At 40.2% G+C, this 20,187-nt stretch overlaps 1 protein-coding gene across 5 annotated transcripts in view; it reads right to left on the reverse strand.

The window, feature by feature from the left end:
* TBL1X (transducin beta like 1 X-linked) overlaps positions 1 to 20,187 on the reverse strand; it is a 473,837-nt gene that overhangs the window by 198,981 nt on the left and 254,669 nt on the right. For all 5 annotated transcript variants that reach the window (XM_030201627.1, XM_030201624.1, XM_030201623.1 and 2 more), the window contains one exon: positions 2,457 to 2,515. The gene's annotated coding sequence lies outside the window, so the exon portion shown is untranslated. The remainder of the gene's footprint in view (positions 1 to 2,456; positions 2,516 to 20,187) is intronic.

Raw genomic sequence — 20,187 nt, forward strand, 5'->3', positions numbered from 1 at the left:
GTCCATCTAGGTGTTTTACAATCTAAAAACCTGTATCTAAAAACAAAACATATAGAAATAGTAAAGCAAATAATAAAACAAGTTATCAGCTATATCCATTCAGGGAATTCATGAACAAAAACCCCTATGTACGTCTTTCAAAAGCCTGCCCAATGGAAAAAGTCTAGTTCCTGATACAGGTCTGGGACAAATAAGTCTACAAGGCTGGTGTTAAATAAGATGAGGGGGTAGGGTTACCACATTTGCCCCCACCACACAGTCACCTTGATCCTCTAAGAAAGCCAGATTCTATAAGCAGTGAAAATACTGGTAAAAGTAACAGAAATGCATTTTCTTCCGTAGTCTAAATACAAAATTAGAAAAGATGTACATTTCCAAAAAAGCAAACATTTATGAGTAGCATGCTCCCCCCCTTTCTTTCCCTCCCATATATGAGCAGCATGTCCCCTTCTCCTCTCCATTCCCTTGCATCCATGTGCTATATTTCCTTCTTTTCCTTTCCCTTCCCTCCTTTCCATGTACAACATGCCCCCTTCCTCTCTATTCCCTCCCATCAACAAGCAGCTTGCCCCCCTTCTCTCCCTCCCACCCATGAGTTGTGCCTGCAGACCAGGGGCGTAGCCAGACCCCGCTGGGAGGGGGGGCACTGTTTAGCCGCCCCCCAGCCGCCACATTGGACCCCCTCCGCCACCAACCCCCCCCCCGCCGCCGCCCCCCCAGCCACCGCCGCTGCCGCCACATTGGACCCCCCCTTCCCGCATCAGATACCTCGTTTGCTGCAGCCGAAGAGAGTCTTCTTTAGTTCAGCGCCGGAGTAGCGCCTTCATTCAAGGAAGTTCCTGCTGTGATCAGCAGTTTCTGACGCCTTACGTCCTGCACGTAAGGCGTCAGAAACAGCTGATCACAGCAGGAACTTCCTTGAACGAAGGCGCTACTCCGGCGCTGAACTAAAGAAGACTCTCTTCGGCTGCAGCAAACAAGGTGTCTGATGCGGCAGCAGGGGAGGGTTGGTGGCGGGAGGGGGGTTGATGGGGATCATCGCCAGGGGCCAGGGCCAAATCTACGGGGGCCCAGGCCCCCTCAGGCCCCATGTAGCTTCGCCACTGCTGCAGACTTTGCACTCAAACAGTTTGAAAACTCCCATCCCCCTCCCAGTATCTTGCAGATATAAAAACTGAAGGGAAATATGTCAGTCTACTACAGCCTACAGCTTTGAACCAGGAAGTAACCTGAAAAAACTAGATGAGCTTTAGAATTCTTATCTGCTCTTATATTTTATGCTCCTACTATTGCTTTAAAAGTACATCAGTCTAATTACTTCAATCACTCTTATAGGTAATAAAGTGCTTACATATACGGTTACCTACAATCTGGACTGGCTCAATCTGTCCTCTTTTTTCTCGAGCCATATACTAACCCTACTTACACATCTATTATATGTTCTATACTTCATTTGAGCTAAAATATCTTATCTTTGTGGTTCATCTTTTCCATAAAACAGCAACGTAACGGAGGTACTATTTACAGTGGTCGATTAATGTATCCTAAATCACGAACATAAAAGCAAGCCCGATGTCGTCCCCAAAATAAAAAAAAAATAAAGAATCTTTTTTTTTTTTTTAAATAGTGCTAATTGCTGGTTCTTTGATATATTTCTACATTCTTTGGTTTTATGTCATTATAATTCTGGCTTTCGTTGTCAAGCTTAACCTGCTTTAACATGGCATGGCTTCTCCTTAAAAACAGATCTGGACTGAGATTAGTTAAAATATTTGCTGTTTGCTCTTGTAGAGACTGGTAGTGCAGAAAACATTAGCCAGGAGCTGCTGAACCAAGAAATGGATCAGAAGCTACCTAAAATGCCTGTTCATGTATCGATTCCATCTCTCTCTGTTATGCCAGCTTCCTAGAATCCATCCAGTACAAAGCATGAAAGGGTAATGAGTTTCTGAACACGTAGTCTAATGATGCATACTGCACCAAAGCTTTCAGTAGTTGCTTGAATGCTGCTTCCCAGCAGTGCTAAACAACTTAAATATAATTAGCTAGAAGCCCTCTGGGCTACGGTGCCCCACTGGAACACCTCTTTCACTAATCCATTTATCAGGGTGACAGATGACTGAATCATTTGTACCGGGGGTCCCGTTCCATTAATATTTCTGCAGTCAAAATGTCAGAATGCTCCTGATACTGTAATCTTTAGAGAACATTTGCATTCAGAAAAGGTGTGGCCAAAGGCAATGTTCTCATTATCAACACCGAAAACATAAATATAGCATAGTTGACTGACTAGGAGGTTACATTCAATCTCTTTACTGCCTTGGTCTACACAAAATTAGCAACAAGAAATTATTACCTCTGAATTTTTCTGTGCAAAGCGATAAGCGCAGCACTGCTTTTCACAAAAATGAGCATTACATAAAAAACTATTTAAGCCAATTATTTAATAAACTCACCTATCGATTAAAGAAATGAGCCTTTAGTCCTTAACCATGGTGGTCACGGTAATCTGAAACTTAAACATAGACAAGTGTGTCAAATGTGCAATGGCTTGTAAAAGTAGAACACTCTGCCAATTTGTGAAGTGCATGTTCATTATCAAAAAATTATGAGTCACCACCTTAATTTCCTTTGTCCCTTCATAATAGCTGTGGGGAGCTACTATTAACTGCCAGGTGTGATCAATCTGTACTATTTAAATTGTATGTTATATTCATCCTATTTTACAATAATGAAAACAAAAACAAAAAATAAACAGAAGATATCTGTTTATTTGACTAACCTTTCAAAGGTCAGAACATTCTTCATGACCTAGGAAAGTTCTAGCTTTCAAAGCTAGTCAAGAAATGAAGTTAGTACAATATATCATTTTATTTTCTTGTTTTATTTATATTTATTACCTTTAAAGTGTACACAGCAGCCATGCTGCTTTATCCACAATAATGAAAGAAATAGTACAGATAAAAGGGCCTCTTTTACAAAGTCACATAGTGATTCCTGCGGAGCAAATGAGAGGAAGTTGAATGGGCATAGGAATTGTGGGTGCAGCATTGTAAATGAGGCCCATAATCACAAAATAATATTACAAAAAAAATGTTTAAATAAGGCGACCTAAACAGAAACAAGAAATTTCAATAAGAATTAAAAGAGCTTTCTTATTAAGGATATACACATGCATGTGAATCATTAGATAGATAGATAGATAGATAGATAGATAGATAGATAGATAGATAGATAGATAGATAGATAGATAGATAGATAGATAGATAGATAGATGAGAGAGAGAGAGAGCCACATTGCTCGAAAAAGACAACAAATTTGGAGCATGCAAAAGGCAAAACAAATCAATTCCCCTTAATTGCACCAAGGTGAAAAAAAGGACAAATATAAAAGACAGTAAATACAATAATACATTTCATTTCTATGCAAAGACATACAGGAAATAGCCAAGCAAAGAAAATCTGTGAAAGTTTTCAAAAACGGGGCAATTCTATAAATTAACATCTCAGTCTAGGTGCCCCAATGCCATTCACTTAGCAGCAATTCTGTAACTGCCATCTTAGTACCAAGATTCCATAATAGAATACTAGCATAAGTTGCCAATAGCAAGGCCATGTTTAGGGGTGACTTCTCATGCTGTGTCAATGGGGGTATAATTTGGGGTATCTAGATGCACCAAGTGACGTGTAATTTATCGTGTTCTATAAACTACGCACAGAGGGAGACACGGCTATGGCCCAGCCATGCTCCACCCACATGTATGCCCCCCTTGCAGTTAGGTGCTATGGTACTTAGACACTACCTTATAAAACAGTGCCTAGTGCATATACTGTAGGTGACTTGTCAATTAATGGCACATTTGACACACATAGGTGGCACCAGCTTATAGAATTGCCCCGAGACAGATGGTACTTTCTAAAATCACAAGTGATAGCAGAAAAAGACCATCAGCAGTTAGCGTTTTTGCTGACCGCCAACAGCATTATTCCCGGATATTCAAAGCCAGGACCCTGTGTGGGCTCCGGATTTGAATATCCAGTTATTTTTAAGCCAGTTAAAACATAGCTGTTTAAGTCGATATTCAGCACTTAAGCGGCCATGGGTTACCGCATAAAAATAGGACAGACTTATGTGGTTCCATTTATGCAGTAAACCCAGTCGCTTAATGACTATCAACATTAAAGAGGCCAAGCGGTGACTACGCCCCTGGAAGCCCCCAACATAGAAAGCTTTGAGTTCGGAGCCAACCGTGATATTCAGCAGTACACAGGGGCCCTTGTACTAAGCCGAGATAGGCTCTACAAACATGCAGCACATGCCCAAATGAGACTACTGTCAGGCCAGATGTTTGACCGGGAATATAGGATCCATGTCTACACAAAAGGCTGCAGTTAAGTGCTTGCTTGTTGAATATCTTTTATACAAACATTTGATATTCAAATGATTTAAAGGACATTATTAATTGAGCCTTGATTTTTTTTGTATGTATGAATTAAATTATATGGAGGGATTTTTTTTTTTTTTTTTTTAAGACCAATGAATTGAATTGAGTCCATTTGGCCAGACACTAAGATTGAGGAATAGGTGTTAAGGCCTCAACTTCTTAAGTTTTTTCCTTCCTTTCATCAGAAAATATATACGGTGTTGGGATTATTTTCACATTTAAATACTATATGAAAACTTTTAGGGGATTACATAAATTTTTTCAATTTTCTCAATTTGTCCATTTTTGATAGATATTCCTCAGCTTTATATTTGTTTACAGTGGATTGTGCTGAAGGGTTTATACACAAAAGAATCCACCAAATAAAATGATGAGCTTTGTCACCTTCTTTGGCTCATTTAACCCAGATGAATTAGAGGTACCCATCCTCTTTATCATTGTTATGTAAGATTATAGTTTATAGTTTTTTCTGGATTCGATATACCACCATTACAATCACGTGGTCACAGTGGTTAAAAATAAAAACAGAAAGGAATGCCAATAATTGACAAGACAGCAAATCAGGCATGCAGGGATAGATCGGGGGTCTGAGGAGCTTGGGACTGTGAATGCAGGTTAGTGAGAGCCATCAGTAAGGAGAGGGCTCTTGACCAAAGGCAAATGAGAAAAATGAGCTTTCAACAGTATTTTAAATTTAGAAAAGGAAGATTCAGATCTGATCAAAAGAGGAAGATCATTCCAAAGTTTAGGGGCTGTGAAAAAGAAGACTGAGGAACAAGTGGACTGATAATAGGCCATACGAGGGGAAGATAAGGTGGGGCAATTAGTATCCAGTGATCTAAGAAGTCAGTTGGGGGTGTAGGGTATAACTAGAGAGGAAAGATAGGAGGAAAAACATGAATGGAGCATCTTGTGAGTGAGACAAAGAGGGGATTAATTGAAAGCGACGTCCTTGTTTCGATTTGGACGTCATCGTAGAACATCCCGATCCAGGGGCAGGGAAACCCATATTTTCAAAACAAGATGGACGTCCATCTTTTTTTTTGATAATACAGTCATGGATGTCCAAATCCTTAAATTTGGTCGTCCCTAGATAGCTTACCTTTTTCTCAATTTTTGCGCTACAGGCGCATATGTTCAGATCTTTCAGAGTATAAATGTAAAGCTAAAGATCTAAGCAATAGGTAAAGTCGTCCAAGTGTTCGTCAGGGACGTCCTCGTTTTTTTTGATTATGGGTTGAAGATGTCCTAGTGTTAGGCACGCCCAAGTCCTGCCTTCGCTATGCCTCTGTACATGGCACTCAAAAATCGGAGCTCAATATTATTCTACAATAGGCACTCAAAGATGAGCGCCCATTATAAAACGGCATTGAGTACTGATTTTGGCGCCTGCTGAAACCAGGTGTAATTCCTAGTGCCCAATTTGAGCGCACATCCCCAGTATTCTATAACACTATACACAAATTCTAGGAACACCCCGACCCAACCATGCACCTCTCATGGATACACCCCCTTTTTGATTGCACGTTATGGGATTTGGGAGCACATTATTATAGAATAGCACATAGCAAGATGTGCGCCCAAATTGGTGCCAATTAGCTCTCAATTATGGGATTCATTGGCTCATTAGCCAATTTAGTTGGGTGCACATCTTGGATTGGTGCACAATTTTGGGAACCATATTTAGAGAATCTGGGGGCATATGTATTGGAATTTTTCAATAAAAATATTGAACTTGAACGCAAAGGCAGGGACCAGAGCTGAGAGAGAGAGAGAGAGAGAGAGAGAAGGGAAAACAACTAAGCACCGAGCCGAGCCTGCATGCTTTTTACCACTGCTGCCGCCCTAACCCTGACGAGGTAAGATAGATGACTTTTAAAATTCGGAGGGAGGGGGCCTGGAACTCGAAGGGTGGAAGGGGGGACCCTGGAACTGGGAGGGAGGGACACTCTGGAACTGGGAGGGGGGAGGGACCATAGAACTGGGAGGGAGGGAGGGAGGGAGGGAGGGAGGGGGGCTAAAACTGAGAGGGAGGGACAGGGGGGAATGCACCGCCTGTAAAAAAAAAAAAGTTCAGCACCCCCATTCATTTTGAAAAGTTGGCTCCTATGCCCATAGCAGACATCCTCACATACTCCAATTGTCCTAGGTACTTCTACAAACCCTACATATACTGTGCTGCTCTACCCACAGTTCCACACACATCCCTGCCTCCAATATCCACTCACACACGAACTATCCCAGATACTCCTCAATTTTCAAACATCCTCCTCTTGCTCTGACTGGAGCACTGAAGTGGACCTGCTCCCTGCTCCCACTACCTTGGGAAATATGAAGGCGTATTTTCAAAGCACTTAGACTTACAAAGTTGCACAGTAACCTATGGAACTTTGTAAATCTAAGTGCTTTGAAAATGAGACCCATCTTAATCTTTCCACTCGGGCCTGATTCAATCTTGGCTACACCACTGACTTTGTATTTTACACAGATGCAGGCAGTTGCAAAATTACACATGAAATAGATACCAAATAAGCAAATGACTTTTTACTAGGCAATTACATTATGTTATTATTTACATATACCATTCGATTAATGCACTTTATATTAGAGGTCTGAATATAAACAAATTATCACAGTCTATCTAGGTAGTAAGCAGAATACCAGTGTTGCAAAAAAAGACATTACATGAGAAAATGGAATATATTTGAATTACAATTTTAAAAAACTATTATCATTTAATGAAGAAAATAGGTAAATGTGAATGTTAAATAGGGTAATTGATTGCTGAAAGAAAACAACTGCAGAGGTTGATTATTTTATTAATAATTACTCTGTAATAATGTAGCTAGGAAACACGAAATGAAACCAGAACTGGAAGTTCAAAATCCCAGGTGTAGATATTCAAAGGGTTTTAGGCAGGCATGAGAGGCTGGTACCAGACTCGAGGTCAGGAGAGAATATTCAGCAGCACGTATCTGGGCAGTGCTGCTGAACATCTAATCTGACTACCACAGCACTGTCCAGTAAGCGGTGGGCGGTCCGTAGGCAGACTATGGGTGGAGCTAGCAGATAAGCAGGAACCAGCCATATTCAGAAGTTACGCACGTAGAGTGTTGAAACGCTCATGCTTCTCCTATGCTCCGCCCACATGTGCACCCCCTTGCAGTTACAGGGTAAAGCAGCTATGGACTACCTTATATAATATAGAACAGTCCACTTTTACACACAAAGTAGACATAACTACAGACGCCCAGTTATATAATTACTCTTCACATATATTTGAGCAGGGACTGTCTTTTCATGTATGGTATACAGCGCTGCGTATGCCTTGTAGCGCTATAGAAGTGATAAGTAGTAGTAGTAGTATATATCCATTTTGCTGAAACCCTCCCCACCTCTTACATCTATCTCCAAATAATAAAAATTGCACATTCAGCATTCATTTCTAAGTAACCCTGATCCCGCAAGATTTGAAACTGGCCAATTATTCAATTTTGATCATTCATTAACTCCATTAATTCCATTATCGTCTTTTACCCCATCAAATACTAGATGCATTATCAAAATGTCATATGCCAATGCTTAGGATCCAATTTACTATAGTGCAGCAATGTTTTGCAGTTACTGTATGTTTAACTGCGAAAGGTAATGTACAGTAACTGCAAAAATCTGTGTGAACTGTTGGGGGCATTCTCAGCATCTTCTCTGTAGCGTATCTAGCTTGCTTGCCATCTGAGCCGGGTCGCTGCTGCACCTCCCCCCCCCCCCAAGGCATGTCAGCTGTCCAAAGCACACCCCCCCCCCCCACACACACACACAGGACAGCGCATCATCCCCACCACCCTTCCTTCTAGCAAGGTGGTGCACAGAGTAGTCACGTGACTGTTGGCTCTGCCGGTCCCTTGCCCCAGAACAGGAAGTAACATCAGAGGGGGCAGGGGACCGGCAGAGCCAACAGTCACATGACTGCTCCATGCACCTCCCTGCACCCAGGGCGGACTGCCCCTCCCTCGGTACGCTACTGCATCTTCCCATATAGTTAATGCAATGCCACTAATGCCACTTATTAAAGTATTGTTAACTACTATGTATTTTCTGATGTGATAAAAGATATTGGGACCCCTTTCGCAAAGCTACGCTAAAAAGTGGCCTGCACTACTTTTATCACGTGTGATTCTCGTGCGCTGAGGCCACTTTTAATGTGGCTGTAAAATGGCCGCAATTTCTATTTTCCCATCAATGGCCACACACTAATATCCTAATTAGCATGTGAGTCTTTACCACCACCTACTTACTAGATCTCGCTGTCATTCTAATTGGACAGTGCATGGGGAATTATCTGTGTTAGCCTCAAACATGCCCCCCGCACTAAAAAATAAAACCTATTTTTTAACATGTGGGTAGCATGCACTGATTCCAAAACTACCGCGGGACACCTGAGTGCATCCAGTGGTAGTACTTTTAACTTCTGGTAAATGCGTGTAATGCTTACTGCAGCTCTGTAAACGGGCCCCGTTGTGAGCTAAAAATCCACACATTAACAAAATAAAACATGGAAAAGAAAATAAGATGATACCTTTTTTATTGGACATAACTTAATACATTTCTTGATTAGCTTTCGAAGGTTGCCCTTCTTCGTCAGATCGGAAATAAGCAAATGTTGGTAGATTACAGTATATATAAGTGAAACATTAAAAGCATTCCAGTGACAGTCTGGGGGTGGATAGGTGAGAGACAGGAAGAAGGACAGGGAGACATGCATGGAGACAGGAGGGTGACAAAGCAGTACAATTTTCAAAGCAGTACAATTTTATGGTTTATAATGGGCTAGAAAACCCAGAGTGTCAAAATATTTAATCATTCTGGCTTCAAAAGTCTTACGTTCCTGTATTGTTTTAAAGTTCCCTTTTAAGATTCTTCCCATGAAGTCACTGGTACAGTGTTCTGGTTTTGTAAATTGCTGCCCCACAGGTACTGGCATTTTTCATATGGTGTCTATGTAAATTATTTTGAATTTTGCCTGAGAGAGTTCTCCACAAATCACCTTAGGGACTGAGTTCCAATAGTTAGGTGCTGCAAAGAAAAAAGTGGAGGAGCAGGCGGATTCCATAATTGCCTTTTTTTGGTCTGGGGAGATTTAACCAGTGGTCATCTAATGAACACAGAGTACAAGCAGGGAAATAAAGAATAGTGAACGCTGAAAGACAGCCAGGCACACCTAGCTGAAATGCTCTAAATACAAGTGAAAGAAGCTTAAACTGAACCCTTTGTACGACTGGAGACCAGGGATGCTGTCATAATGACCTGCATGACAGAAGATATTAGCTTCTCAGCTAACTTGTTATTTAGATCAGACTAATGTATTTCATCTCCCTCAGACAGGATTTTATTCTCATCATAGCACAGAACATACACTTCTTACTTTGTTTGACTTCATTAGGACAAATTAGGGTAAGGGACATGATGTTTTATTGCTTTCTTTGTACCTCTTCGTAGCTTTTGATTTAGTAGATGATTATTATGATACACAGGCTTTCTGATCTTGAGATATCTGGTCTTGATCTTTCATGGTTTAAATCCTATCTTGAAGTATTGGGTTTTTGGTTTAATGTTGGGGGGGGGGGGGGGGTTCCTGTTATTTTGAAAATTTTAAATATACATATATTTTTATTGTTCTGTTTTCCTTGTAGTACAGTGCTGTACTGTACTGGGATTTTGGTTTAACATGTTTTTCCCCTGTTATTTTTGAAAATTTTAATAAAGATAACATTTTTTTAAAACTCCTGTCTTGAGAAATGCTCCTTCCGGATTCACTGGCAAAGCTCTATTTCTACCTCTTATTTTCTCTCTTGTGCTGCACCCCAGTGCTCTATTCTTACACTTATACTTTTTAATGTTTTTCCTTCACCTCTGGCCCTTTTAATTCAGTCACCAGTTTTGATATTCAGCTTCTGGCTCCTATAGAATCTTCTACACATAATACTACACTATAGTAATGCTCTCTTCAACATTAGACACCATTGCACAATTGAACCCCTCCAAGATGACTGCTGTTCTTTTTCCTTAACGCTTACAACCTCTCAGTCCTTTTCTACCTACAATTCAGGGAATATCAACTCCTCCAAGTAGTTCTGTTAAGATTCTTGGCGTAATTTTTGATGGTGGTCTTACATTCAATTTACATATATTGTGATAATCCAGAGGCGCCACTCAGGCAGGCTCCACTCAAGAAGGATAGTAAATCTGACTCCTTTTCTCAGCAGCCATGGAACAGAGCCCTAAGTAGATTAGAAAACCTGGAGGGGCCCTGGAAAGGATGGGAACCTAGCTCTCTAGTCACTCCCAGGAAGCCTCAGAGTCAGTCCGTGGGGGTGGGCCAGGATGCAGAGTTAGCCCAGTATCCCTGGCTCACTAAACAATGCAACAGGGATTTACCTCAAGGTTGGGAGAGGGAGGGGCCATCATGGGCTAACAAAAACACCAAGGAGCAAGGTGAGGGGGAGGAGATGTAATGGAGAGATCAAGCAGACCTCAGAGCTACCTGTTCCAACAGAAGCAGCGGAAATGGGAGATTGCCACAGAATAAATTGTATCAGTAGGTCAGTGATTTAACTGCCTGAAGGATTTCTCCCCCCCCCCCCCCCCCACCCCACTGTCCCCGTGGGTAGTACTGGGTGTTTGTAATGCTGAGTTGGTCAGAGAGTGTGTGAAAAGCTATTAACTACTTAGAGATTACCAGTGAACTTTAAGTAAACAGCAAAAGAAAGCACCAAGAGCCTTCAAAATAGAGACAAAGTTCCTTTAATCACACAACTTTAGGGAACAGTCTTCAGACAATGACCTGACACGGGCCGTGTTTCTGCACACAGTGCCTGCGTCACGGGTCATAGGAGTTGCGGAAGCAATGTTCAGCGGCAACGTTTGCTCAATAAGGGTTATGTGCAGCGGCAGTATTTGCTCCTCCGCAAATGCATTCAAATAAAAGCGCTGTCCCTCAGAATTGAAGTTCAATAACTGGCAGTTTTCATCTGTCCTTTTCTGCTTTTCTTTATCTCTTGTGCTGGACAGAACTGTACTCAGGAGGGAGAAGGTTTAAACTTCCTCTGGCTTGCCTGAGTGGCTAAGCAGAAAGATTAAGAGAAACTGATTGTTAAAAGAACTTCACTGGATAAGGGGAGGGGTAAAGAGCTCTCCTCTCTGTTTTTCTTTTGGATGTCTTGTGAAGGCTGCTATGGACCAGCACTGTGAATTACAGAAAGGCTTTCTGCTAAAGACATTGTGGTGAGAGAATCGTCTGGTCCCAGGACAGTACAGCTAGGTAAACTGAACCGAGATTACCACTGGCTGTGTTTGAACATTCTTGTGACATTTCTTGTCTTTTTGTGAGGACAAATATCCTGACAAGAAGGACTGGAATCCTGGACTGGATTAGGATCAGGACTGTCATATTTTCTTTTTTAGTATGTTTGCTGATGTTGTAATTCAATCGCTTTCTCAAGAAAGTCAGAAAGGGCTCTAAAAAGGCTGCATCAGGACAACACAACCAAGGGGCTTATTACAATATCAACTGTTGTGGAAAAAAATCCTTTTTTATATTGAAACAACTGAGAGTCCTGAAACCACTATTATATCAAGCAGCATTATGTCTTTTATTGTATTCACTTGTATTATCCCACCTGACTACTGTAATTCTCTTATGTTCCTAAAGCCTCTGAATTGCAGAGGCTGCAGATGATTCAAAATGTTTCTGTAAAATTACTTTATAGTGCCAAAACATTTGATAGGATTGCCCCATCATTACTTGCTGAGCACTGGTTAACAATTTCATATGGTATTTCTTTTAAAACCTTGGTCATAAGACACAATGTTGGTTATTCTGGTTATCCCCTATTTCTTTATCATTTCTTGCTTCCCTATAAGCCTACTCGTACTCGTAGATCCTCTTAGCATAATCTAATGGTTGCCCCACTACTCTCAGCAGTATTTTTAAACTGCAATCAATTGTCATGTTCCCCTCTTTGTGAAATCAATTATCTATTGCCATCCGCACAAAAATGTCTCTCAAGACATTTAAAAGAGCTCTGAAATTATATTATTACACCTTAGCATTTTCCCTCTGATAATTTCTCTTAACTCACTTTTGGCCTGGCCACCTTTGCTGTTCATCCTGGCTGGTTTTGTGTTTTATTTGCGGTTTTCCATGCCCATTTCTCTGGATCTTAAGTATAATTTAAGCATACATCTATCACTAGATTATTATTAAATCCTTATGCAATATTCTAAGTTTTCCCCCTCAGTTGTCATCTTCTTATTTATTGTACACAACCTAGATAAGTTAATTTATAGCCAGTATATCAAATAAAGATGAACTATGAATTATTCCAATGGGCCTTGTGGCATATAGCACACACTAACCATAAGTAAATGACCCCCACTGCTCATCTCTAAATGCTTTAAGGCTGAAGTTGTCTTCTCTTTCAACTGGAATTTCAAAGATTTCTAATAACCTTTCACAATTATATCTCTCTCTGCTGTTGAAATCTTAGTGAAACCAGTGCAAACCCCCTTGCATAATTTACATTTTTCATAAGCACCCTTTTCACAAGGAAAACTTTTTCTCATGGGATAATCTTTATTGATACAAGAATATTTAGTGACTTTTTAAAATTACCATTAATGCAAATCAGCAAACAAAACAAAACAATGACAGCAGAGTTTTCTTTCCCAAATTAGTGATTTTTTTAAAGCTGTTTTCCCCCATATCTTTACTATAATCTGTCTCCATTTGGTACTGGGTCCAAATTTTCCGCAAGTATGCTCTAGTGTGCAATGATGTCTACTCTCATTTTTTCCCGGGTGTTGGCAAAAATATACTGTACTAGTTTTAGCATGCCTTCATTCTCAGATCCTCTGTTATGATTTGTAAAATATTTCTTCGTAAGTGCTAGATTCCAAGTCAATTACATGCATATTAAGCTTCTGCAATTTCTTAGGCATTTTATTAAATGCAAATGTCTGCATAACACAATGATCTTCCAGCTGAGTTACTGCTCTGTTTCTCCCAACATCCAATTGGTTTTTCAACAATCATTTTTTCAACATTGTCTTATTTTTTTTATATCTCCCTTGTCTGAGAGAATACTTTGATAGACTTCTAACAGAATCTTCTTCTGTAACAGCCTATTTCATATGCTGGGGCCCCTAAACATTTCCGTCTTGGTCTTTCCAACAGGCCAGTCTGCCATCTTAGATCTTCTTGAATGTGTTCTCAGACTCTTGTATTCCAACCAATGTTTGGAAAAATACTCACTCAAAGATTCTGTCATCCAAAACCACCCACACTGTCAGTGATATAGACTCACTGAATAAAGCAAAAATATCAAATGTGGAGGAAAGACCTCAGTTGTCTTGGGTGAGCAGCTTAAATGTCAGACCGACGATACCACCACGACTGACAAATTTAATCATTGGCCAAAATCCTTCACAATAAAAAATTATTTATACACACACAGTTTATTTATATATATATTTCAATAGTAGAATAGCGAGGTGGAGTAAAACTCATCTTTAACCATGATCTCACAGGCACCCGTTTCACCAATGACTTCATCAGGGGATCTCCTCATGCTAGAACACTCTTAGTCACCAGCTAATCGATGTGCCTGCCTTTGTTCAACAATATTTCTAAACAAGGAATTTAGGGGGGTGAAGCAATTGTCCTTAGCCCCCCCCCCCCCGATACTAGCCTTCAAGTGTCAAAATTTACCTTTCAGGGGGGCCTAGTTGCCTAATTAGTTGGATTTAAGTGTTATCATTGTCTGGAGCATGGCTCTCATATGTATAACTGCCTGCATTTACATATGAATGCTGCCAAATGACACCACTCTTTCTATACATTTAGGTTTTTGAAAATCGATGCTCAAGCTGTATTGCCAGTCATTGTGTGTATACTTGACAGCACCCTTATATGTATTTTACAAAAGACTCTGCTGAACACAGAAAAGGTAAATTTAACTATTTTGTAAAATACTGGCAGAACTGTGAAGGTCTCAACCTTAACATGCTAATACACTACCCTTAACATCCAATGAATAAGAGGCTTTTCATTATTAGCAAAACAGTTTTGTTGACCCATCCTCATGTGAAACAGTAATAAAAAGTCAATGTAGTCTTTCTCAAGGTGAAAAATAACATGGTAATTAAAAATATCATACAAGTTGCACTCTCGATCATCACTAGGCACAGTGGAACTTGGGTGTGGAGTGTGGGGATGGAGAAAAATCTTTTGTACCGATCATTTAGTCTTTGAAGAAGAAATTACATTTCATGCTAGTATGTTATTGAAAACAGAACAGAGCATCCTGAATGGTAAGTCCGCTCATACTGTCCACCAGTCGCTGGTTTACCCTGAAGATGATATTTGGTCTCTCACAGCTCACAATTTCTCATTCCTGACAACAGGAATTATCTAAGACAATACTCTGCAAACTGACAATACAGCATAAAGGAAATGGATAGGGACTAGGAGGAAGTACTGCTTTTTTGAATGTTTCAATGCTACCTGATATGGTTCATCATTATCTTCTTTCAGGAGCAACAAGAGAAACTGGAATTGATGATCCTATTTTTCAGTGCTTATCTGTTAGACAGAGCACAACAAATTGTGTTGTACAAGAATGGAGAGCATGCCATGGTGTGCCAGAAAGATCAGTTTTGCAACATATTTCTAATCTCTCCAGAGCCAGCTCAAGGGGTTGTGGCAACCTGAACCAACTATGTATGAGGTTCAATTTTAGAAAAGTTGTGGATCAGGCAAAATGTCAAAAGCCTGTGGCATATTTTATAAACGCAGGACTAAATGTAGTGCCTAATGTAAAACTGGCATACCTCCACTCCCTGACTAAGGGATCCAAAAACATATCACATAAACAGCAATGTCCAAAAAGTGGCAATGTATAACTTTTAAAAAAAAGTGTACCCAAGGGTGCCCATTAAGCTGAAATTGGCCCACATGAGTTCACACCATCATGCACTACCCCCTCAGCACAAATACATAGTATCTGCGAGGTCATTTTCCATCTCACAGATAGGCTGCAGAGAATACCTTCTCCTGCTTTAGACTTAGCCTGGCCTCAGAATGACATCCTATAGTATATCTCCTATCAAACTGAGCTCTCTTTTTCATCAAGCACTGCCATTTCCTCCCCTTTGAACTTCGTGGGTGTGGCTTGGATCTCTTTCAGGGAGAGAAAACTAACAACTTATAGCAGCAGCTTCAGAGAGCATTTTCCATCTCACAGATAGGCTGCAGAGAATACCTTCTCCTGCTTTAGACTTAGCCTGGCCTCAGAATGACATCCTATAGTATATCTCCTATCAAACTGAGCTCTCTTTTTCATCAAGCACTGCCATTTCCTCCCCTCACCCTCCCCACTGACAGTTTGAACTTCGTGGGTGTGGCTTGGATCTCTTTCAGGGAGAGAAAACTAACAACTTATAGCAGCAGCTTCAGAGAGCATTTTCCATCTCACAGATAGGCTGCAGAGAATACCTTCTCCTGCTTTAGACTTAGCCTGGCCTCAGAATGACATCCTATAGTATATCTCCTATCAAACTGAGCTCTCTTTTTCATCAAGCACTGCCATTTCCTCCCCTCACCCTCCCCACTGACAGTTTGAACTTCGTGGGTGTGGCTTGGATCTCTTTCAGGGAGAGAAAACTAACAACTTATAGCAGCAGCTTCAGAGAGCATTTTCCATCTCACAGATAGGCTGCAGAGAATACCTTCTCCTGCTTTAGACTTAGCCTGGCCTCAGAATGACATCCTATAGTATATCTCCTATCAAACTGAGCTCTCTTTTTCATCAAGCACTGCCATTTCCTCCCCTCACCCTCCCCACTGACAGTTTGAACTTCGTGGGTGTGGCTTGGATCTCTTTCAGGGAGAGAAAACTAACAACTTATAGCAGCAGCTTCAGAGAGCATTTTCCATCTCACAGATAGGCTGCAGAGAATACCTTCTCCTGCTTTAGACTTAATCCTACCCACCCTACCCCTCTACCCACCCACCCCTAGAGTGAAATGTCTTATATAACCTCCCTATCAACCCACTCATTACTTTACCTCACCCATTTCTATTCTTCTATCACCTTCTCCCACTACTCCAACCAGAGTTACACCTAATCACACTGACCACCCTTCAACATCTTCTGTCCTTCTGTGACTGTTCTCTTGTGCTTGACTGCTTAAATATTTTAAATTTAAATGCTTTACTTTTTGTCTATTAGATTGTAAGCTCTTTGAGCAGGGACTGTCTTTCTTCTGTGTTTGTACAGCGCTGCGTACACTTTGTAGCGCTCTAGAAATGTTAAATAGTAGTATAGTAGTAGTCCCCACTGTGTCCCTAGTATCCTTCAGTGCTTTCAGGGGAAAATGTCTAGTGTCACCTGTGCAAGGAGGTGCAAAACATTTAGCACTGCAAAACATTTATTTATTTGGATTTTGCTCACACCTTTTTCAGCAGTAGCTCAACGTGAGTTACATTGTCACAGCTTATTGACCACAAGGAGCAGCAGTGGGCTTCAAACCAGGCACCTCTGAATGTCAAACCCAATGCTCTAACCTCTAAGCTGCTTCTCCCTTCCGTTTTGCAAAACGTTTTGTCTTGCTCAGAGGTAGGCCTTAATGCTCTGGGCAGCACCTCACATGTCTTGCCAGAAACCTTTTGGTTATCTACAGAGATGCCTTTGGAATCAAGCTGATTATCTATTTCTGACATCCAATACAATACTTTAGATTACAAATAGTGTGGCTCCCTAAATTAAGAACTTGGAATCTAGGATAAATGGAAATAATTACTGCAGTACTCAACAACTGTCTATATCTCAATTTCAAGCTGCTCAATCTGCACGTATAAAAGATATTCCTGTGTAAAGTTTAAAATGGAAAACATTGGAAAATTCCAATAGAAGTTGTAATCTGAGATTCTTAAACTTTCCTCAGTCTTTAAAGAACTCTCCTTAAGAAATGTTACAGCTCTGTTGTGTTGAAGTTTTATCATGTTATTTATAGTCCATGTATACTATCTGAGACTAAACATTTTATTGAATCAAACTCTTGTGAAATTTATGTTGACTCATTAGATGTTAGAGAAGGAGCCTTTACTTCTGGTAGTTCTACCAGGACACTGATTACTACTTGCATGACTAGTACTGATAGGGACACAATGCTTAAATATTACTTTAGATCAAAAGAAAAAAACATTTCTTGGGAAGAAAATATTGTTTTCCCCTTATGTTTCATGTGAAACCCAGAAAAGGCATAAGTAGTTTCTGTTATTGAGATCTGCTGTGTTACAGATGGCAGCCAATTCTTATTTTAAGTTTCCTTACATGTGTACTGTGCACTATCAGTCACATAAATGTGTATTTTGGGAACCGTCTCATTTTGCTTCATTTCTGGCTGTAAAGAAACTGTTAGGAAGGCCCTCTAATGCATCTGGCTAATGGGGTTTAAATTCACATTTCCTCACTACAACTGGTCTCATGGCTATAGTTTTCCTTTATTTTTCTCATATAAAAACCTTCATATTTAATATTGGATCTCCAAAGTTGTGGACCAGAGCTGGATGCTTTTTTGTGTGTTTAAATTTATTGATAATTTATTAACAATCAGGATATTTGCCTGTTCTTTTCCTATGTCAGCTTTCTGTACAAGTTTAAAGATACTAGATTGTGTATCTCAAATTTATAAATAAAATAAAATATTGAGTCAGAGAAGCTGCCATCTTTGTAAAATGGCAGGGTCGCTTTACTCATACTCCAGGGTCGCTTTACTCATACTACCCCTCTCCTCAAGACCCTTCACTGGCTCCCTATCCGTTTTCGCATCCTGTTCAAACTTCTTCTACTAACCTATAAATGTACTCACTCTGCTGCTCCCCAGTATCTCTCCACACTCGTCCTTCCCTACACCCCTTCCCGTGCACTCCGCTCCATGGATAAATCCTTCTTATCTGTTCCCTTCTCCACTACTGCCAACTCCAGACTTCGCGCCTTCTGTCTCGCTGCACCCTACGCCTGGAATAAACTTCCTGAGTCCCTACGTCTTGCCCCATCCTTGGCCACCTTTAAATCTAGACTGAAAACCCACCTCTTTAACATTGCTTTTGACTCGTAACCACTTGTAACCACTCGCCTCCACCTACCCTCCTCTCTTCCTTCCCGTTCACATTAATTGATTTGATTTGCTTACTTTATTTATTTTTTGTCTATTAGATTGTAAGCTCTTTGAGCAGGGACTGTCTTTCTTCTATGTTTGTACAGCGCTGCGTATGCCTTGTAGCGCTATAGAAATGCTAAATAGTAGTAGTAGTAGTAGCACAGACGTTTTGCAGCCCTAAATGTCCAGAGCTGCCAGCCTGGCCGTATCAAATAGCAACATTTACAGCTCTCTCACCTAGATGTTTTTGTCGGCCTATTTAAAAGGCATGTTTGCCATTTTTACGATCTCTGGCGCAGACTAATAGGGAAGGTATGCACTGGCTCCAAAGCAGTAGTTCTTGTTATATGTTGTCTGTGTGTCAGAAAATGTCACTTTGCTTTCACACCACCACCTATCAAGTGTCAATTATTTAGGGCCCCTTTTACAAAGGCATGCTAGCGTTTTTAGTGTGCGCTAAACATTAGAGATGATCATACATTTCTATGAGTAACAAATCACCCAACTCCCTACATATTACTTATTCACAAACAGTAGTAGAAGATTGTTATTGGATCATTCAGAACCGCATGCTACCACCACATTGGCATTATGCTTAAGCCAAACTATTGATCTGGGTGGGCATGTAATTGTCATCGATCCAACTTTGCAATTTTGTATATATATTTTTTTGTGTATATATATATATATACTCAGTTTCCTAAATGGAAAAACACAAACGTACTTAGTGTGAGGCCCCCCCCCAAGAATTCTGTTGTGTAGGTGCAACAACTCAAACCCTGTTGTTAGTAGTCGTGGCAGGTAAGAGTCTTGCACCCCAGAACTCAGAGAGGTCCAGAGAAACTAACCTCGCTGTACACTCTCAAAGAGATGTACAGGGAAAAAAACTAAAGGACTATTCCTGAATTTGAGAGAATAAAATCACAATTTCCTTATCAATAAAATAACATTTATTTTCTTTCTTTAACAATCCAAGAACAAATATTCAATTCTATTTTCAATTGTACATTTAATGTTTTTGTTTCTTTTAGATCTACTCCGGAGCACCTCCCTGCATAAACATCAGATAAGTATTTTCCCCTCTAACACCAAAAATTATACCCTTAAGTTTCAAATAAGTGTCAAAATGTCTCTTAAAAAAAATGTGATACTTTGTGTGCAATTTTTGTATTTTTCAGGTCACATGACTACTGCACCCCAAGGTAAGTTTGATGTTGTATGTTTGTTTGTCTGTTGATTATATTCACCACAGCCGCCGCTGTTATGCTGGATATCTGTCTTGCGCTGGGGCCCGAAGTTCCAGAATTTCTGTGCACGTCTTTTCTTTACCTAAACCTAACACTTAACAACTAAAATGGAATAAAAACCCTAACTCCTTAATAAAATCCTTATCCCCCCACTAAATTATTTTAACAATATAACATTTGGACAATCTAACTATATAAAAAGAAAATAACCAAACAACCCTTACCTAATTTTCCTAAACTCAAACTGTATTCCCTATTCTATAGAGCTTTCACATA

Source organism: Microcaecilia unicolor, chromosome 4 (genome assembly GCF_901765095.1).
Source record: "Microcaecilia unicolor chromosome 4, aMicUni1.1, whole genome shotgun sequence".
NCBI classification, from domain to species: Eukaryota; Metazoa; Chordata; class Amphibia; order Gymnophiona; family Siphonopidae; genus Microcaecilia; species Microcaecilia unicolor.